The following is a 7,362-nucleotide window of genomic DNA, read 5'->3' on the forward strand; positions in this document are numbered from 1 at the left end:
TATATATATATATATATATATATATATATATATATATATATATATATATATATATATATTTGTGTGTGTGTATGTATGTATGTACAGATATATAGATAGGTATATATACAGTATATATATATATATATATATATATATATATATATATATATATATATATATATATATATATATATATATATATGTGTGTGTGTGTGTGTGTGTGTATATATATATATGATATATACTGTATATAATATTTGAGCCTTGCGCAACTCGTTATTAGTTATATTTACTTATCAATTTCATACCAGACTTTCAATATATTCCTCCCACGCTTACGAAATAAAATTCAAAAAATGTTGCTAAAAATTCGACATCAAAGACTGAGGAAGAGTGAAAAGGTTTGTGGTTCTCTCTCTCTCTCTCTCTCTAATCTTCCAGATCATTTTTGGCTTTCTTCCAAACTTCCGGACACCCTGTGGCACAAAATGTATTTCTCTCTCTCTCTCTGTCTCTGTCTCCCTCCCCCTCTCTCTCTCTCTCTCTCGCGTGGATCCAAGAGATGCTGATGAGGAATGGGGGGCGACGCTCCCCTCGACGGGAACAATCTCTGACTTGCCAACCATAGTTCCAAATAGGCCTTGAGGTCATTAACGTCCCCTGAGAGGAGATCTTGATTGGTGGTGTCTATACGTTTGTGAGTGTTTGTGTGTGTTTGTGTGCGCGCGCGCGCGTGTGAGTGCGTGCAGGTGACACACGCACACCATCTTGTCCTCTTGTCATTTCTTGAAGTTCGACACAGCCACCCAGCAGAGCTGCCCTTGTTTGTTTTGATGGCAGTGGTATACTTGGTGTGGTGGGGAGACTAGCCCCCCCCTTCCCCCGTCTCCATGCTGTGTGTATGTGTGCGTCTCCCTTTCCCGCAGCATCAGCAGCCTCCTTCCATCCCCGCCCCTAAGCGCTCCTGCTTCGGCTGCTGCTGCCGCCTCTGCTGCTGCTGCCGTGGCCGCTGTCCTGACGAGGTGGTGCCTGTCGCAGAAGGGACTGCCGAGGGCTTTTGGAAGTTTCCGAAGGGCTGGCGAAGGACACAGCCCGAATATTTCCACGGCCGGGCTAATTAATGGTTGTTATAGTGGGGTGAGAGGTAACATACAGTGAACATCGGTGGCTGACATCTGAGATGGGCGAGATAAGAGCGGGGGTGATCGCGGCCGAGACTCGGCGACCAATGAGTGGCCGCTCCGGCTGATCTATGGTACGGTGGGCGGGGCCTCGCCCGGCCCCGCCTCCCTGCCGTAGCTTAGGCCGCCCCTCACACCTTCCCCAGTGTGTATCTCGCTGTCCGTTGGGGAGGAACTGTATCCGTGCGCTGCCGCGCTGCGCTCGCTCGCTCGCTCGCTCGCTCTCTCTTTCTCTCTCTCTCTCTCAGGCTCTCGCGAACTCCATCCGAAAAACGAAGTGGTTAGAGACAGACAGACAGAGAAGACGTACGTCTTGCCTCTCGCTCGAAAACGAGGAGGAGGACTGCTACTTCGCTCGCAAGACTTTTCGGGAGAATTGGAAAAACAAAAAAAATTTAGGAGGCAGTGAGCGTCGTTGCGGGAAAAGGGAGTCGAGAGCGCGCGAGAGAGAGACGATATCACAAGATGATAGTGTGTTGTTCTGGGTGTCAGAAGCCCATCACGGGCAAGTTCCTGGTGACGGTGCTTGATAGGACATGGCACGCCGAGTGTGTCCGATGCTCCGACTGTGGGTGCTCCCTTACCGACAAGTGCTTCTCCAGGGAAGGCAAGCTCTTCTGCAAGAACGACTTCTTCAGGTAAGACGACCCCGAAAATATTTTTATTTTATTTTTTTAATGCGCGTAGTAGCCATCACCACCTTCCTCGGGTGATTAAAATAAATACGCCAAATAGGAAAAGACGCCAGGGCACGATAAGGGCATGGCCGAGAAACTAATACCCAATACCCACCACTGGCACTGTGAATGGTGCCACAATTCTCCGGTAATAGGTTCCCACACGATTCCACGTCAGGTCAGTTATTTAGGCCGGCGTATCTTTAACGTAAAATTTAAGTTTCATTTATCTCAAAGCAATGATTAAGTCACATGTTATTCTAGCAATGGCTAAGTAAAAAAATAAACAACTCTCGAATATAAGACAAGGCGCTGAAAGAGAAATTCGTTCACAAATTGCTTTGTAACGATTAGTTCGTGGAAGTGAAAAAGTTTTGTTTTCAAAACACACGCTGGTCAAGTGCGTTAATGTGAAGTCAGCATGCAATTCTATAACAACTAAACCACGTTGGAGTTTTTTTAATTTTTTTTTTTTTAATTTCCCAAGGGAGAAAAATTTAAATAATTTGTTAACTCATCCGAAAATATTTTTCCAAGCCTTTTTTTTTTCTTTCACAACAAAACGAACGTAAATTTAGACATTTAAAAGGGACGAATCTCTTACCCCTTTATTCCAGCAATTATATCCTAAACAGAGGATCGAAATTACATTTAAAATCTCCACTGGTCAACATCTCTTTGGCGTCACAACCACGTAGGACCTAACACCCACAGGATCTAAATACTCACAAGATCTAACATTCATACCCAGGCAAACACTCACATACCCACGTTATGAATAATATTCTATGCTATATAACCAAAAGACCCACAGATGAAAGAAGGTTATTTATTTATTACAATGAAAAATTGGAAGTAAATATTATGACAACAGCGTCGCCTCTTAAATATTCGCCACCGAATGTGAAAACACGGAGAGAATATAATGACATCAAATGCAAGACAGAGCTTATATCTTCATAGTTAAAACATGTGTTGCGAGGGAGACCCACCAGATGTTAGGAACTGACAAGCAGAGCATCGTGTAGGTGGTATTCGATAGTTATGCCGTGATAAAATGTCAGAGACATTGTATGTCATGTCCTGTGGAATTAGAAAAGTGGTTACAATCACATGTGTATATGTCAAGATATATATGTATAATATATATATATATATATATATATATATATATATCACTGGCAGATGTTGGTAACAACAACCGGTTATAAAATATATAAATAAAATCAGTCTACAACTGTCAAGTCTTTTTCGATGTCATCTAGGGTGAGTGTTATTGATAATTATTACGATCAGTCACGAGCTACTTGGCTCAATAATAACCCGGATTAAGGTAGAATCCTTCAGAAAGAGGATACTGTTTTCCCATTACAATTTCAGACATATACAATACAATCAGGTTCTAAATGAAATGCAACGGGTTCTAAAAAAAAATGTAATCGGGTTCTACATGAAATGCAATCAGTTTTAAATAAATTGCAATCAGGTTTTATATCAGATGCATTAGGGTCCTAAATAAAATGCCACGGGGTTCTAAATATAATATAAAATGCAATCAGGTTTTAAATAAAATGCAATCGGTTTCTCAATAAAATGCAATCCTGTTCTAAATCAAATACAATTTTTCTAAATAAAATGAAATCGCGCTCTAAACAAAATGCAATATTATATTACTAAATAAAATGGAATGGCTTTCTAAATAAAACGCAACCGGGTTATAAATAAAATGTAATCAGGTCCAAAATACAACGCAATCGGGTTATCAATAAAATGCAACGGGTTACAAATTACACGCAATCAGATTCTAAATGTAATGCATAATGGTTCTGAACAAAAATGCTATCGGGTTCTAAATAAAACAAAACCGGGTTCCAAATGAAACACAATCAGGTTCAGCGCGACGACTCGGTCCCAAAGCAAGCCTGTGTATGTATGTGGTTCTTGCATGACACGAGCGAATATGCCGACAGGCTACACAAGTTGCACAGAAGTCTCAAACCTTTGTTTTACATTTGAATACGGCGTTCCATATCACTTATAATTACCGCTATACATATGCACACATTTAAGGGACGCCGCGTTCCACTGGGTGCGTGTTTTTTTAAATCATACCGTAGCGTGTTCTGTTTGACAAACGACTAAGGAAAACCAGGCGAGAACTATACTTGAATAATATGTTTCCGTCTGGGAAATCATTTGAGAAGGGCAAAACGAATTGGCTGGAAAATTCTGTCAAGCGGTAATAATTCCTACACGAAAGAAATATTATTATCAACTGCCGTAGTTTGGTAAAAAGGTTAGTAACCGCCACGATCTTCCACGCTAACGATTTTATCGCTACGATCAATACCGATTATAATCAGACTCGCAAGTGGCCAGTGTTATAATTTCTTGACCATTAAAACCGTCCTCAGTATCGTATACTGAGATTAAGAATAATAATCGGAAAGAGAATTATTGTCGATAGTCATTTTATTCTTTCATGTTTCGGCTGCTCTTCGAGTGAAGCAACAGCCGGGCTCTTGTGCATTATATATATATATATATATATATATATATATATATATATATATATATATATATATATATATATATATATATATATATATATATATATATATATATATATATATAATACCCTTCAAAATCTCTTCACAATCCTGTCAACAAAATTATGAAAACTGTCCCTGTTAATAAATAAAAATTTGTAAACATCCCATAGAAGGACTCTAACACATGCAAGGTACAGCCGCCTACCCGTAGGACAGCGACTTTTCACCCGAAAATTGCCATGCAATTGCAACTCATTCTCATCGGCATTTCTCCGAAGAGACGACCATTTCTCCCGCTAATCAACTGCCGGATAATCCACAGCACCTGAGATAAAACACCACGATAATCCACAGCTTCTGATATAATGGTTATCAGTCATTACGATAATCGGAGCGTGCAATCCGATGCTCCGTAGGATTGGCCGTCATCCTGTGAATTTCTACGGCTCCTACCGGCATTCAATCGGGACATTCCGATCGCTATGCAAAAGCGAAAAAACGGAACAACTCGCTATGCACAAGGAACACCTCGCAACGGAACGCGTTACTTGCACGTGATGACGGCAGTGACGAATATATAATATAATAATAATAAACAATCCTTGATAAACCTCGGGGACACCCGAAACTCAAACCCGACAGTTTACGACGACAAGAACGGCGACGACAAAACGATCGTAGAGATAACTTAACGTAATGCCTCGCATTCCGTAATGTTTCTCATTTTTATTTGTATTTTTACCGGCGAAAAACTTCGAAGATAATGTTATAATTTAAATAGATCGATGGTACGGCACGCGATGTACGGACGGCGTACGCAGACATACACACCTCTCTCTCTCTCTCTCTCTCTCTCTCTCTCTCTCTCTCGTTGTAGGTGTTCCATAGCTGTCAGAAAATAGAAATGCCGTGGCATATATCATACACGAAATATATCTAATTATCCGACTCTTTAGTGGTGTGGATATTAACACCGCCATTTATGTATCCATAAAACCGGATATGTATGCACGTATACCTATGTATGTAGCCTATGTATTGCTCTTATTCTAATTACGGGAAAAGAACTGAGCGGCGCCGTTCATCAGAAGTGGAAGTGATACGGAAATGTGTACATAAAAATAAAAATGACTTGACGGTGAATGGATGAAAATGAGACCGGGGAGTTCTGGATTAAATTCGCTTTTATGAAGAACTCAATAGAGAGAGAGAGAGAGAGAGAGAGAGAGAGAGAGAGAGAGAGAGACAGAGAGAGAGAAAGCGGTCAGCTGCAGTGTTAATAATTCCGGAGACCGAAAATGCTACCGCAATTGTTGGAACCCGGGGTATAGTGACAATCGCTAAAAACTTACCGTATTCTCTCTCTCTCTCTCTCTCTCTCTCTCTCTCTCTCTCTCTCTCTCTCTGACAGCAATACTGAAGGTGAACTTAGTATCCTAAATAATTAAAATATTAAGCTCTCTCTCTCTCTCTCTCTCTCTCTCTCTCTCTCTCTCTTCTCTCTCTCTCTCTCTCTCTGTGTGTGAGAGAGAGAGAGAGAGAGAGAGAGAGAGAGCAATACTGAAGGCGAACTTAATTTCCTTAATTTTTAAAAATATTATCACCGCTTTGAAACCCGGCGATTACAGTACCATCAATCCGCATTATCGTCGGCATAGGCTTATCATTACTGTCATCACTACCATCCCCGGAAGACGAAGTACCGTCATTGTTACCACCACCACCACCACTACGATTCCACTTCATCCCCATCGATTTCGTATGGGTTTTCCATCGCTCTGTCTCCTCAGGGAAATAAAAACGGTGACATAACAAAAAGTCACCGTAAAACCAACGCATCACATTTTACAATGAAATGTACTACAAGCAACGTCTACCACTTTACGGTGAAGGAAATAAGAAGTCACCGTAAAACCAGTGCATTAAGAAGTCACCGTAAAACCAGTGCATTATATTTTACAATGACCTGTTCCACAAGCAACTTCTAATACTTTACGGTGAAGGAAATGAGAACAGTCACCGTAAAACCAATGCATCACATTCCACAATGAAATGTACTGCCCAGAACTATCACTACTTTACGGTGAAATAAAAAAAAAAGGTAACAGTTAAAAACCAATGCCTCGTATTTCTGCAATGAAATGCTCTACATGCAACTACTAATACTACAACTACTACTACTATACAATGAAATTAAGAGCGACAAACCAGGGGTCAACTGCAGCCCAATTACACCTCGCGCTCATTCTTATTGTAATTTGACAAAACTGGCCGAGACTTTATAATACAATTACGACGTGAAGAAACTCGCATTCCAAATTTCACTCGGGGCTGGCAAAGCAAACTCGTATACACTAATTCCACACCTGTAAAAAAAAAAAATTAAAATATGCCTCTAACCCATGTGGATAGGCGTGGAAAAAGCCGAATTAGGGCGAGGGACCACATTTTACACCTCCGGAATGTCAGAAATGCTCTGCTTTGTATGCGGGTGTTAATTTCAAAACAGTTTTGTAGAAATGAGTGACCGGTAAGAGAGGTTATAAATTCTCCCGTGTTTCCTCCGGGCGTTGAAACCTCTAATGTAGACACTAAGCGAAAGATGTAGATTTTACCGGATTTGAAGATGAGTGTATCTGAGAAGGTTTTTATATGGAGAATACTGCCCTAAAATGAAAAAAAAACTGCAGTACCTGCAAAATTTTCGAAATTGAGATATGCCACCTTCTGGACTCGTGAAACACTATTACAAGAGTTACTGCAGTCTCAGGATGATTCTTCGATGCTTTCCACGAGTATTTAGGGGGTCCCATTTGCAGTGTCTGCAAAATCAGTAGTGGTAAGGCAAGGGAGTATCTACCATATTTCTCAGTTTTGTATTTTTGCAGATACTGCAGTCTTTCATTTTAGGGCAGAATAATCTCCGACATGTTCAATGAGGAAAGCTTTGCGCATCGCTTAGCGAATGCA

The 7,362-nt window shown here is 40.6% G+C and overlaps 1 pseudogene; it reads left to right on the forward strand.

Annotated features, from left to right (window-relative positions):
• Positions 1-1,489: 1,489 nt before the first annotated feature.
• LOC136849844 (LIM/homeobox protein Lhx1-like) overlaps positions 1,490-7,362 on the forward strand; it is a 96,886-nt pseudogene continuing 91,013 nt past the window's right edge.

This window comes from Macrobrachium rosenbergii, chromosome 21, assembly GCF_040412425.1.
Source record: "Macrobrachium rosenbergii isolate ZJJX-2024 chromosome 21, ASM4041242v1, whole genome shotgun sequence".
NCBI lineage: Eukaryota > Metazoa > Arthropoda > Malacostraca > Decapoda > Palaemonidae > Macrobrachium > Macrobrachium rosenbergii.